This window comes from Chamaea fasciata, unplaced genomic scaffold, assembly GCF_029207755.1.
Source record: "Chamaea fasciata isolate MVZ Bird 193981 ecotype frontalis unplaced genomic scaffold, bChaFas1.0.hap1 SCAF_4, whole genome shotgun sequence".
Taxonomy (NCBI): domain Eukaryota; kingdom Metazoa; phylum Chordata; class Aves; order Passeriformes; family Sylviidae; genus Chamaea; species Chamaea fasciata.
This window is the reverse complement of record NW_027094089.1, coordinates 23,224,898-23,240,310: the sequence shown is the minus strand read 5'-3', so window position 1 is coordinate 23,240,310 and position 15,413 is coordinate 23,224,898.

Genomic DNA, 15,413 nt, shown 5'->3' with positions numbered 1-15,413 from the left:
CATCCATATGGAGGCACAGGAATCTTCATTGACTTGCATGGTGTTAACACTGCAAAACCAGTGTAAACAGATTTGAATAAGGATTTGTCTAAAACTATAGTGCCGCCACATATGGAGCAAGAGGTTGTCTTTCAAAAAAATAGTAGTTATGAAGCATGCCTTGGATCCTAAATGGAGCTAAATCTGCTCATGTTGTCACTTGAATATATTTGGCCTTCCAAAGGTACCTGGGATAACAGTGGGACAAAAGCCTCTCAGGTGAATAGAGAGATTTTGTCTCAGAGGTGATAATCAAATTTGTGCAGGAGAAGGCAGTGTGATATAGACACAGCTAGACAAGAAAAACTGAGTCAGTGTACTCTCACTCTCCACTGCAAATCAAGATCTAGAACAGCAAAAATCCTCTTGATACATTTTATACATCTGAAGCCTTTTGTGTCTGTGCTGCATCCATCCATCCATCCAGGCAGTTTCTGGCCTCCTTCACTGCTGTTGTTACAGCTGCACGGCTGCCAAAAAGTGAAATCTCCTTTATCTTCCTTGTGGTTAATGGAAATACCTTCCCTGTTAGGGTTTCAGAAGGTCAGCTGTCCAGTGAGAAGGAGCAGTCTTCTTGACCGTGCCCCCTCTGGTATGACCTTGGCTGCTTCTCCACTGCTATCATTATTCCCGATTTCTCAAAGGAGCAACAGGTGACTTGTAAAACAGTCTGTTGACTTCAAGCTTCTTGGAGTGGGAAAGGGTGAAGGGGCGTGTTCAGCAGAGCTGCAGAGGACTGACAATCAATTCCAGATATCTCACTAACAGCAAAAAATATATTTATGGGCAATAAGTCTGTGTCTTAGATAATGAATCAACCCTTTTCCTGATACCTATTCCCAGCACTGCTCACTTCAGGTCTAGGTTATGATTGCTTTACAGTAACCCCATGTTCAATGATTTATTTTCAGGAAATGCTCAGGAAATTCCTCAAGAAAAAAAAAACAACTTTACTGTCAGTGTGGAATCTGCTGTGTGTCTTTTGGTCTGAAAGTACATATGTTGCTTATAATTGTTCATAGCAGTATTGGAAGAAAAAAGTGAATAGTGAAAATTATTAGCTGCCATATTCCATTAGACTGAGAAGACTTGTGTATACTGTGATTCTCACTGTTCACATCTCTAAACCTGGCATGAAGTTTGGGGCAAGAAGAGATTATGTGCTCAGGTTATAGGAGGTTGCTAAAGTTGCTTCGACATGCTTCTATGTTTGTTCATGCAGAAAATAAACAGGATTTAATCTACCATATAATAACATTTGTTAAATTCTCTGAGGTGTGGTAGCAAAATAAAGATTGATTGTTTCCACTGCATTTTTAAAACAAATATCTGTGATTTATGGGAAAAAACCCATTAGTCCAAAAATGATAGATTGTTAATGTCTTATAACATTTTGAAGATTTTATCCTGATCTCAGTGGTTATTTAGTCATTACAGCTGATCCTGGGCTGGAAACAGTCCTACTTAGAGCAGGAGGCTGGCCTAAATGTTCTGCAGAGCTCCCTGCCAAGAAACGTTTCAACAACTGCAATTCTTTCTCTCCCAAAACCTCTGAGAGCTGTGCCTCGCTGTGTCATACCAACTGTGCCAGCTTTCTTGGCTGTGAAGAGGAAATCAAACATATCAACCCAACAGGCACATGGGGAGGAGGAGAATGTTTACCGGTGGTATGAAAATGTAAACTAGGTGTCAGAGGACTAGTCTGTGGCATTGCCTTTGCATTTGGAGGGGCTCTGTGTAAGGAAAATAATTCGTCCTTTTCTTGCTCTGTACAAGGCTTGGTGATAAATATGATTGAACTATTTATTTGTTTGGGCAAAAGGCGATTTGCAACCTGAGAAGCTGCTGGGGCACTTCTTTCCAGCTGTCCTAAGTCCAACCCACAGATATGAAGTGGAGGAGGAGGGGATCCTACTGTGTGAATTGAAGTGCAAGTCTGTGGGTGAAAACAAACCCAATTTTAAAGCAAAGTCTGCCACACACCCACTGTGGATTTTGGAAAGCTCCTTCAGGCCTCCTGGAGGTAGGAGATTGTGAAATGTAAGGGATGTTTCAATAAAGTTGGTAGTGTGGTTTGCCTGCAAAGATTATTAGAGACTGCTTAGAGCAAAGAGAATTCAACTGCTTCTTTTTCCATGGGATCTCCATTAGGAGAGGTGCCCTCTTTGGTGTCAACGGGACTCTGGAAGTGGAAGCCTTGCTGTTTGACTGTGCTGTCTCACCATGCTTGGTTCAGGTCTCTGGCCCAGGGGGCTCTTAAGGCTGGCACAGGCCAGAGCTACACAGGAAACCTAGGAGCAGGGGTATGGTGCTTACAAATGTATTTCCAAGTATTCTATTTTGAAATCTTGAACCTTGTTCACAGAACTCTGGTTTACCCACTCAGTTTTTCAAAGTAACTGTGCAAATACTCTGTGGTCCCATTTGCTTTATCCCTTGCAGATGAATGTTTCCCTGCGTCCACTGCTCCAGACAAAGGAACGAGGTTTGGCTCTTCAGGGGACTGCGAACAGTCCAAGAGGGTGAGACAGGTGGGTTTTTTTTGAGAACAATTCTCATTGTATCCAACAAGGAAATTAAATGAACATTCGGAGGACAAAAACTTAGTACTAGGCATGAGGAAATCTTGTTCTAATAAATTCCAGCCTTTAAACCCTTCTTGACTCTGCTGTTTCTCATGATGGTTGTTGCTTTTTAGACTAAAGGGCAAGCTCACACCATAAATATGTTGCTGGAGTCTCCTCAGCTAAAAGCAAGTTTCTCAGCCTAATTCTGTTTTAGTTCCCTCCTAAAGCAAGACCAGCCATAAAGGAGGGTTACTCCTCTGCACTAAAATTTTCTAAGGAAATATCTATATTCCCACCTGAATGATTTTTTTGCTAGAAACAGACAACATTATGTTTGCATACAGAATGTCTATATAAACTTCCTACATAATTTCACTCCCTTTCTTCTCATTTTTCTATATTGCAACAGCATTCACAGGCCTTAACTGAGAAGAAGTCTCCATGGCACTAGACAGCATACAAACATAGAGGAAGGTTCCAAAGACCTTGCAATCAAATAAAGCAATATTATGGTGCCTTTTCTTTAGCTACAGGAGAAGAGACTTAGGACCCAATTAGATTAAGATCATTCTTAGCCCCAGTCTATGATATTACATTTGCAGACTCTTCCTGACACTCTATCTCTTAGAGAGCACTAGCATTAAATAAACCATATTATGGATTATAATATCAACTATGTTAATTCAAGTGGAAAAAAATCAATATGAGAACTAAACAAAACGTTGTGATTGTCTCTGCCTTTTCATAAATCCAGTTATTTGCTTAATCTTTTCTGTGTTTGAAGGCTATTAGTTCATTATAGGTTGTCCTCATGTAGCTATACTTTCAGAAAAAATTAATGGGAATCAGCTGAAATGAGGTGGGGCCTGTTCTTGGCTCTGCTGATGCAGAAATATTAGTGAATATTTTCAGAGTTACATGACTACTATTTTGGCTACATGGGCATCTGACCTGGTATCAACATCACAAAAGCAATCCAAATAAAGAACTTTAAATATGTTTCATAGTCAAAACAGGCTAATAGAAAAGGACTAGCTGCTCAGATATCTGTGAAGAATGGAACACACTGTACTTTAATTCACAGTAAACTTACCTTTGAACAAAAAACCATAAAATAAATGATGCTTGTTTTTGCCACACAGGCTATTAAGGATGGCACTGTATTGACTATTGTATATGAATGAAAAAAAATTATCTATTTTACCCCAAATGTCCCAATAACAGAGAAAAAACTGTTTGCGAAAGTGAAGTGAAAGATGCATTTTTATTGCACACATCCAGTAAAACTAAAATACACAGAAAACAAAGTGTAGCAAAACAGAATATCCCCTGAAGCTATAGTTAAATATATTTCCAGTTACTAGTATGGACCTTAGAATCTCTGTTCATAAACATTCAAGGTATTCTTAGCAACTTTTTCCATCAATTAATAAGAAACAGGTTAAGGGAGGTATAAAGACACATTCTAAACTTGATATGTGTCAATTAATGATGCAAGAAAATTGTGTTATCCCAAAAACTGAAGAGAACTAAGAATGAACAAACTCTGTCTGCCCCTAATCTTTCTCAAATGGAAATGGAGGCTTTCAAGTTTTTGTTAAATTGCCAGAACTGTGAATAAGGGAGTTAATTTATTGTTAAAGGAGTTTAATTAAGCCTAACCTTTGAATTTTGCTTGCACATTTAGAGACCCACCCTGTGCACAATCTCTGATCTCCTTCAGAGCTGATGGAGACATCCTACTCACGCTGGACTCTCCTCTGTTCCCATATGCAGCCTCAATATTTGCCTGTGTGAAGTCTTCAGCTGCTCCTGTGACATGAATTGTCCCAAGTCTGCAATAGCAGCACAAACAGAATAGCCACAGCTGTTAGTTAGGAGTGGAAATTCTTTTTACAGCAACATTGAAGAGAGATGTCTAATGTTCCCATTCCTGTCAACAATGACACAACCTGTGTGAACAATTGCAATCCCATTACTAGGACTTTCAATATCTTTAGATGATTTATCAGTGCTCCAGTGCAAAGCAGATACTGTCACCTGCTCCAGCTGGAACACACTGGTCTATGTGCTCTGATGGTGTTCGTCCCAGGATACTAAAATGTCAGGACAACTTCATTATGGGACCTCCCTCCGTTATTTTGCAATGGCCTTTAGAATCTACGTAGCACACAGGTGACTGAAAACTGACAAATGTTGTCCCTACTTTCAAGAAGTTTAAGAAGGGAGATCCTGGTAATTTCAAGCCTGTCAGTCGCACCTCTCTGCCTGGTGATACCACACAGAATGTTATTCTGGGAGTTACTGAAAAACACTTGAGAGACAAGGCAGCCTTTGGTCATAGCTAGCACAGGTTCCTGAGCAGGGAGTCCTACTTAAATAAATTTCTTTCATGACAAAGATCAGCCATTTAGTTTAAAGTTAAACCAGTAGCTGTGAGGTTTTGGATTTAGCAAAACTTTCTCTCCTATCTCTCACTGTAGCTTTCTGGAAAAACTGTCCTGCACATGGCTAGACATGTCCATAAAATGTTAGGAGAACAACAGGGTGATGGGTCTGGCTGAAAGCGCTACAGTAAAAGCATGGTTACATCAGGCTGGTGGACAGTCACCAGTGGGTGCCCCAGGCCTCAGTGCTAGGGCTGGTGCTCTTTAATGTTTTTGCAAGTGATCTGGACAGAGAAGTCATATGTACATAAAGTAACTTTGCTGACCTTACTAAATGAGGAGGAGCTGTGGACTCCCCTGAGGATAAAGAGGCCTTATAGAGAGATCTGTATAGGCTACAGACCTGGGAAGTTACCAACCATAACAATTTCAGCAGGAGCAAGTGCAGTTTTAGGCACCACATTAGAAGACTAACATCAAACTGTTGGAGTATAACCATAGGAGGATCACCCACATGAAGAAGAGTCTCAAGGACAAGTCTAATGAGAAGAGGCCTAGGTCAGTTGGCTTGGTCAGCTTGGAGAAGGCAGAGGGGGGACTTCACAGCAGAGTAGACCTTCCTCATGGTGGGCAGTGGAAGTGCTGATCTCCTTTGCCTGGGGATGAGCTGCAGGACACAACCAAGTGGAATGAAGCTGCACCATAAATTTCAGGTTGAGTGTTAGGAAAAGGTTCTTCACTTGGAGGATTAGTCCCTGGAACAGCCTCCCCAGGGAAGTGGTCACAATATCAAGCCTGTCAGAATTCAAGAAGCATCCAGATAATGCTTTTAGTGAAACTCCTAGTTTCATCTAGTCCTGCATGAAACAGAGAGTTGAACTTGATTATCCTAATGGCTCTCTTCCAGCGCAAGATGTTCTGCTATTCTATCATTCTGCCTTTCTGTTTGGGAAGCTCACAGCTCAGTGCCACCTGCAAGAAAAACTGAGGGGCAGTGATTGGCACAAAGCCCATTGGAGGAGGAAATCCCTCCCTGACCCCCAGAGACCCCCTGCAGTTTTACCCTGAAAACTGTGGGGGTGGCTGTCTTAGTCTCTGTTCTGTCCTGTCCTCACACCATGTCCTTGAAGATTTGCTAGTGTCCCTTGAGCTTCCATGAGTGCTCCATAACATTTGCAGCTTCTGCCAGTGCTGCCCAGATTGGACAAATAGAAGCAACAAAGGGAGCCATGGGTGCTAGGGAGGTGAAGAGGTGAGGGAAAGCACTACAGGTGATGCTGTTGAAGCAGGGAAACATAAGACCCAAATATTTTTTATTATTCCTTGGCTAAAGAAAGCTCTTGTCCATGATGCGTTGTCTAGTCATATGCTATGAGGCTTAGGGGGGAAAGTAGCTCTTGAAATGTCTTGCTAGATGAGCCCACATCCTCCTTCTACTATTTTATCAGTGTCCCCATTTCCACATTTGCATGCCCACAGGAATCTTGCTGGACTATAATTTGCGAAGTTGTCACAGATATCTCTGCCTTTGGATGATAGGGCTATGCTTGGAGAAAGTAGGGTGACTTTAGGTTTCTGTTTGTGGTTATTGAACAGCTGGTTTAGATCTTGTTTTCATGATGTCCCTCACTGGAATTTCTGGAGTGGCATGACTCAGCAAATACTATCTCTTTTTTTTTCTTGTGTATGCAAATAAATAAAGCAAAATCAAGTTTCACCATGGACTGAAATTTGTGCTAAAGTCAGCAACACCTCTGAATCTCTTCCAGTTTTGCTATTGGCTTCAATTCCTAAAAAAGTTTTTCAAAAGGTGTATGAAAATGAGAAGATGATGTTGTCACTCAGATTACACTGGTGTTGGAAATAGTACTACTTATATTTTTTTAAACAATTTTATTCTTAAGTTTAAAGTTTGGTTTTTTTACTAGGAATTATGTACATGATCAGAAGGATGCTAATATTCTACATGTCTAGTTATAATATCAAAGTGCATGATGGATTTATTGTTGTGGAAGAGTCAAGTCAAAGCTAATCAGAAGGTAAAAAAGGGATTTGATTAATTGGCAGGAAGATGTATCAGTAAGCTTTAATTATTCAGGAAGTCAATGAATAGCTGTTAATTCACACACTCCATTTTTTTGGTGTTTCTCTGATAACCTAAAGTTTAGCTGTCATGGACATCTAGGTATAAACAACATACGGTAAATTGCAGCATGAATTACAAAATTTTAGAGAACTTCATTAATAGGAGGTATATTAATCTTGTATGTGTGTCTATGTGGTGTGAAAACACAGCCAATTAAATTTTTATGTGTAAATTAGTCATTACCATCTCAATCTATGTGTTGAGCATCCTGAGCTAAGATCAATATAAAAGGTAGACACCAAATCCAAAGCAGAACACAATCACCCCTAGTTTAGTTACAGTGTTCTTGGTGTACAATCTGATGTCCCAGATTCAACACCTGGTGTTTGTAGCAAGAATGAGCTGCATCCAGATGTCAATACAAAAATCTGTGCATTGAAGAGAGAACTGCCCAGAGCTGGCCAGCAGGGAGGTGCCAGGTCATCCCACCACAGTGAACATAAACCCCTGGTGTCTAAAGTGGCTGTACAGTCCAAGATCTTTGTCTCTGTGGGATGCAGACCACAGTAGTGGTTCCGAGGAAATGCCTACAGGCATTTTTTAAAACATGACAGCAGTACAGAAGCACCTGCACCAATCTTTCCTGGAACTGGAGACTGCCTGAGAATATCCAGCCTGCCAGTAGACCCAAAGGGCTCAAGCCTGTTTTCCTGCACCTGAGAAGAATATTCTACATTAGCCTGTGAGGCTGCCTTGGCCAGGGTATTTTCTGTGCACCTCTGCAGGGAGGTGATGAATCCTACACATCCTCCAACTTTGCAAATCTGCTTTTAAACAGAGGGTTGCAAATAGGTACTGGTGCTGTTTTTCAGCTGCCCCTTTTAGATTACAGCTACTGCAGCTACTGACTTCAGCACATAAAGTTTGCATGTAAAAAGCAGCACCTAGGGCTCTCACTGCTCAGTTGAGTGCCTCAGGGACTCGAATTACACTTCTTTTGCCTTTTTTTACATGACCTATTATCTTTAACTCTTATTAAATGTATTCAGCACCCCATTCTCAGAGATTGAATTGTGTTTGCCAACTTATCTTGGTCCCAAAAACTTAGTGTATTATTATTTGGAGAGAAGGGGGAATAATTTGCAACTGCTTGTGAAAACAGTATTAAAATATCTTTTTATTTGTTGCTGATGCTGCCAAATATGAGGAAATTTCACTAATATCCCTTTTCTACCCAAAAATGCACATTTTCATAGACAGAATTTTCTTTTGTATGTTCCACTGATTTTTTTTTCCCCTGGAAAACTCAAGGAAATGAGTAAGACTGGTTCTGAAGTATAAAGATCACAGCCTAAAGTAGAACAAAACACCCACTGCAACATATCCTCTAGATAAGAGTTGAGATGAAATCAAATATGAGGAAGGTAGTAACGATCTTTTCAATCTGTTGACATCTGATAGAAATGGAGATGAAATATTATCAAGGGTCAAGGTTCTGACATGTTTGTTTATCATACTGTTTGGTCTGGGGGTTTTTTGCTAAAAAACATACACACCATAAATTGGAGAGATGTTTCCAGTTGTAATAGAGTATAGAAAATTGGACCAGTATAGCCATTTTAAAATGTATCATGATATTAATATAAAGTAGAAGCTGCTAGCAGAAAAGCTGCAAAGAAGGAAAGATGAGAAGCAGAGAAAGCATGCAAGACTGTGTCTAGTAACATCTGAAATACAAAAATCTTTTTAAGCATCTCATGAGAGCAAAGGGTCAGAAGAATTTAGTAAGGTCATCCTGTGTGCAATAAAATGTATCAGTTCACAATGTTACATTCTTTCTAAGAGCTAAAATAACAGAAATGTGAGAAAAGCTTGAATAATTTATCAGAGCTGTCATTGGAGGAAAGAGCATCTGACTGCAGGGCATCGTGCTGAGGATGGCAGCAGCAGGAACCTAGAAACCTGGCACAGGGTTACAGGCTAATATATAAAATCAGGATGACTATAACCTGACTCAGGATGACTATAACCCTTAACTCTACGTGATCAACTAAAATACAAACAATTTTTGCCATATTTGAGGCTTAAAAAGGGGGTCTATATTTGAGGCTTAAATCTTCTGTATTAAGGTTTGTTTAAAACTCAAAATGTGTCTGCTGAAACAATAAGGATCTCTGAAAGAACCAGGCCTTAGTTTTGTCAAGAAGCTTCTATTTCTTTAAAGACATTACAATGGAAGATTCAGCTCCATGTCACTCTGATTTTTTTTCAGTAAATACATTGTGATAGTAAATCTAGTTCTAGTGCTAGAAGGCCTTAATAAGTGAATGAATACAAAATGATTCTATTTGAATGGTTGTGGTCATTTTCCCAAATTATTCTACTGTAGAAATTCTTGTAAATATGGATTTGTCTTGGTAGATGCACACAAATGTAATTTTAAAATGCACTTTTAAAAGGTACAACATTCAGCTATTCAGAAATCACCATGAAACAGAAAAAAACCCCAAAACAACAAAAACAAGCAAACAAATAAACACCCCAACCCCCCCCCCCCCCCCCCCCCCCCCAAAATCTAAACCAAAATGAAACAGTGAAGCACAGCCAAGTACAGAAATCCTCAGTACCATCTCTGACTAGTTTTAACATGAAAGCGTCAGGAATGTAAGTGAATATTCTAACAGAGGAATCAGTACTATTGAGCTGAATCTGTTTCATGGGCTGTTCCCAAGCAGCTGATCCTTCTTCACACACAGAAAAGAGAGTAAATACCTGCCCCTTGTGTTTGCTAGTTTTAAATCAGTTTTTGCATGAGCTTTTAAGTAACTGAGAAATAGGCAAATGTAAGAGTACACAAATGTAGCAAATGCACAAAAGACACAGATGTAGCTCAGAGTGTAAGTTTGTGCTGTTTGTTTAAAAATGGACCCATAATACCACTTTCATGATAAGACCAGTGAGGACATTTTAGAAGAGCTGATGAAGAAAAAGAACTTAGTCTGCATGCGAAGTGATAGGTTTCCAGAGGCTGAATTGCTGATGGTAATAGAGAAAGCAAAGATCATTCACTTTTAAATTTTTTGTAACTTAATTTGTTTGAAAAGTAGTGCTTTTAAAACAACATAGGGATCCTCAACTCTATCTCAGTGTAACAGAGTGGCAAAAAGCAACTGTTGAGAGCCAAGGCATGAACAGGTTGGTCAGGTTCACCAGAGGAAGAGCATCAGCAGGCACACCTCTTCTGCACGGTGCAAAGGTTCACAAAGGCCAAGGAGAAGGGTGGGGAAACCTGCACAAAAGCTGCTAGTCATGCCAACTTTATAAAAAAGACAACTGAAGTCCTTATAGTCATCAACCTAGTACATCTTTTGGAGAAGTTGCTTGTTTCATTATTGTTTATACCCTTCCCTTGGTCTAAATTATGCCATTCTGGCTTTGCCACATTCATTCATGCATTCTTGCAATGGCAAACCCATTACTAACCCCCAAGTTATTTAGCCATTTCTACTTTAGGAACTGAACAATCTCTTTTTAAGCCTCCTTAAATCATGCAGCTAAATTATTAACTCTGAGGTATGACAGTTGAATTTTACTATGGCCCCACAAGCTTCAGGATAGTGATTCCCAGTTTTTTGAGGAGGAATGCTTTCCCAGTGACATTATCTGAGAGCACTGCAGGAATAAAAAGTGAGAGTGGCTTGTGCAAATGCATCCCTGCTTGCAAAATATCCCCTCTGCCCTTCAGGCCCTAAGTTTTGCTTCAGCACATGAAGGTTCAGTGTCTGGCTGGAAACATGGGAATCCCAACAAATGAAATATGCTTGCTTTAGTGGAGCAGTGAAAGCAACCCGAACCTGAGATCTTTTGCTAGTGTAAAGCATCCAGTGGCTCTATACTGAAATGTATTTACACAAAATTTGGCACATGGTCTTTGCAACTTTCAAGAAAAAATTACACAGAAAAGAGGTCCAATGAAAATAACAATAACAAAAATTTTTACAGACATGGAATAACATAATAAACTGCAAGAGACAGAAGTTGCAAAAGAGGAAATCTGAATTCTGGATATTTTGCAAGTGGTGATTTCCCTTCCCCTCCCTGCCCTTTGCTCCCAACACACAGGCTCAAACAATCTCCTTTTCACTTTCCCCCAGAAGGAAAACAGATTTTGCAATACTTCCCTGCTGTAGTGAACTCTGACTGACACAAAGAATCCCACTAAGATATCACAGAGATGAGGAAACTTTACACAAAAAGGGAGGCTGGAGAGGCAAATGAAAGGAGCTAAAAGATGTTTGGGACCATTGAGTGTCTTTGCTCTGAGTACATGAATACTTCATTTGCCTTTATTTCCCCTGTTCACCTTGCTTCTGAATGATTTTCTGAACAGGACATTGATGGCTATTTGGGTTCTATATCTCCATAGGTAACTTCATAGGTAAAGTGCCACTTGACATGACTGATATGATGAGAGACACTAAGCAATTTCTAGAATACATTTTTAGACCTTTAGAGATTTTGACCCATAGTCCTGACAAGACTCATCAAAAAAACCCAGAAGAACAACCTTCATTTCATCTGATCCATGTAGTCACATGATGTAAGGTAACCAAAGATGTACAGTGACCACCAAACCTGATGAACTTGGTCATTTTGGTACGGAATTTACAGTACAGAATTTGAGGAAGCTGTCCTAGTGTAAAAGAAGCCCAAACCAAATGAAATCATCAGAGGCATTCCTTGATTTTCTGTTAGTTGGTAACTGCTGTCCATAAAAAAGGAAAAAAAACAAATGGATTGACCAGATTACAAACTTGCTAGACTCACAGAAATATGAAGGAGTATATCAGTATCTGCTTATAAAAACATTATTGACAAATATGTATTGTTTTAAAACTGATTTTATTCAGCTAAACATTATGTTTGCAATATAATGCTATACGTATTTGCTCCAGTGTCTGGACAATACATTTTCCCAACTCTCTTTAAGGAAGGGCTGTGCAACGAATAGTATGAGTTCCCCAAATTACTTCTCAAAAATTGTAGTAGTTAAATTTACTCAAAATTCAGTATAAGAAAGAAATGTGGAGGAAGAATTTCACAGTTGAAGCTGTTTTGTTTCCTAATCATTTAGTGAAGTGAAAGATTTTTTTGTTGTTTTTATGAAGGAAGTTGGAAACTATCACATGCTCTTCCCAGATGTATAATAACTCTCCCTGCCAGATAGCCCTGGCAGTTCAGCTCATGAGAACCTACCGTGGGATTTCCTGAGGCTTAGAGGTTTGGTTTTCTGCACTAAGCTCTAGAAAGTCCGTCCCAAATTCTCCAAATTCTACAAATAGATATAACTAATGTGCTAATCTCATCATCCTGAGTACCCCAGACATTTTTTGATATTTCCTGTATTTTACTGGCCTGAAAATATTATCACAGCATCTTTCTTCAGAGTTTTAAACCACATCTATGCCCAGCTCTTGCTGCAAATATGTACGATATATATATATATATAATGTAGGATAGCAAAGTGTCATTTATCTCATTTTGGAAGTTATTCCTGCTGATACTTTCATTCCTCAAAACTCTTCTTTGGCTCAGGCTCATGTAAGACACAAGACTGAAGCTTTGGAAAGCTGTTATCCAAAGCCAAGCTCTACTTTGTCCCTTTGCAAGTGGGTAGAGTTGGCTGAGGCCAGGGGATGTGTGGTGAGCCCTGCCCGGTGAGGCTCCACTCAGAACTCTTCACACCACAGCAGCAGCTCTGCTCAGGGTGCTGGGGAACACAACCCCTTCTGAAATTCACTCACTTGGAAGTGTGGGGGCATTTCTTTCTAAATCAGGACCCCAGTTCTCGTGGTTTCATGGAACTATCACTCTAAGATGTATGGCTATGGCCTTGGCTTTGCAGCTGGAGATGTACTTCAAGGTGCTCACAAAATAGGGGGTTGGGGTAGGAGTTCCTTCCCAGAATTACAACAGATGACACAAAATAGCTTTGCCCCAAAATAACCTCTCCTAGCTTAAATTCCTATCTTTTCAAATCAGAAACTTCCAAAACATTTTAAAAAAATTACTATTAAACTGATTTTGTTACATCTGCACATAATTTTGTTTTTAAAGCTGCAGGATTCAATCCTTGATTTCTCTGTTAGAGATACAGATGGTCTGTTTTTAATTTTTTTGTTGCATCCAGTGCCTTACAGACACGAATCATATCCCCCACCACTTGCCATATAATTGTGAGGGGATATAGTACATCTTCATTCATCTTTGTTTCATGATGCTTACAAAACTTGTACTATGCACATGTAACAAAATCATGTCAGCAGCCAACACTGACAAGAACCACTCATATTGCATCAAAAATTGATTCATCACTTTCAATTCTAAAAAAAAAATTCCATTTCTTTGGCTGTAGTTTATTCACTCCGAAGAGAAAAAAACAGTCCTTTGGAATGACTATAAATATCAGAAAAAACAGAAGAACCAGTTGTTTTCTCTACTTTGTTGTTCATAAAAGAATTTATATTGGTCCATTGAAATTAAACAGTAATAATTGGTAGCTGTGATCTACAAAAAGTCTAAACCTTAGAAGATTAGTCTTGAGGTTATAACACACATAATATACTCCTGTTATGGGGAATGAGTGCACTGGTTGTATCTACACAGCGATAGCTGAATCTGGCCTGGGGGATCATCGAGGCTTGAAAAGTGTCACTTAATTCAGATTATATATAAACCTGCCCTTGTAGTGATGTATAATTTTGTGTTTTAATACCCAGTGGTTTGTTCCTTCCCCTCAGGGTTCTTGGTTTAGCCAAAGTTGCATACCCTCATTAAGTTGTCCATCTTCCCTGATACCTGCCCCTTATTCCCGAATATTCTCTGTCAATCCTCCCTTGTACCAGCCCCTGCCTAGACTGCTCCTTTGGAAATCCCCTATTCTTCGAGGATCCATTGATTTGTTTATATTAATTTCCTCCCATTAGCCTCCCCATTGGTTTGTGCTCTGTAAACTCCACCTTGTGTCCTGCCCTGGTCTTCTTCCTATTGGTCCCTTGACCCTAAACTCCACCCCGTTTCTGCTCCTCAAAACCCACTCCCCTGCTTTTGTTCTCAGTCTTCGTCTCTGTTCAGTGTTTGAGTTATGTTAAGATTTATGCCGCTCTGGTAAACTGTTTCCTCAGCCTTGCGTGTGAGGCCCTCTTTGCTCCTCCTGCCCTGATCCTACGGCGACTGCTGGGACCGTCCAGACCCCGGGGGTTGTGTCGGGCCCCAGCCACGCACCAAACCACCAGAAGCACAGCCTCGTGCCCTCAGAGCAGGAGGTACTGGTGCTCTTTGTTGATGAAGTCATGGCCGCTTCACAGTGCTGTCCTGTTACTGAAAGGCTGGATGACACGTGTGGGAGTGCTAAAGCATTGCTGGTAGCCCTTGTAGGACAGTCTGCAGGGCCATGCCTGCTCATCCTGACCACCCACGAGAGCTGCGGGGCCCCTGCCAGCCTCACACTCTTTTCTTTCTCTCACACTTTGAACCACCAACCCTTTGCTCGCTATGACACATTTTCAAGGGGGGTGAGAGGTGACAAATATTTCTGACCACTGTCTGACAGCTCTCCCAGGGCAGATGCAGGCAATGGATTTAAATTCCCATAGACAATGACAAAAACTGAAGCTGGATCTACCCAACTGCAAAATTAAAGCAGTAATGCCTTTTTTTTTTTTTTTTTTTTTTTTTTTTTTAAATAATCCTTTGGGTTTTTAAAGCAAAGATATTACCTTGGGACTAGGTAATGAGATCCTTGGTAATGAGAGCCCCTGATTTGGCCTAGGGGATGCAGGTGACCTCAGTTGCCACTGGGCAGCATATGCTGATCCTTTCCCACTTCCTGTCTTTTATTTCTTCTGATAAAGCAGCTTTTGGAAGCACATTTGGACACTTAACCATAGAATGTACATTGTTTCAGAAGACTCGCCTATGTTTTACTTTGTAAAATTCTGAAGAGAAGTGTGGGGTTTTCTGCTTTGGAATATTTTCTTGTATTTTGCTTTTAACTGTGCCCAAGCAAAGAAACTGCTGCAACAGGATGCTGAAAGCTTCAAGGACAGAGTCTTGTTATTCATCCTGATACCTTACCGTAAATAATTAACATATTTTAATGGTTTAAAAAGAATGCAGAAGCATGAGTTCTCATTCATCTGTAATAATAAAGGAGGAGGAGGAGGAGTGAGTTGACAGGAGGATATGAGATAGTATGAATTAAAGTTAATAACTAATGCCTACAGTGTTAGTCATCAGTTTTGCCTTGCAAATCTCAACATCCCATATGCTGCA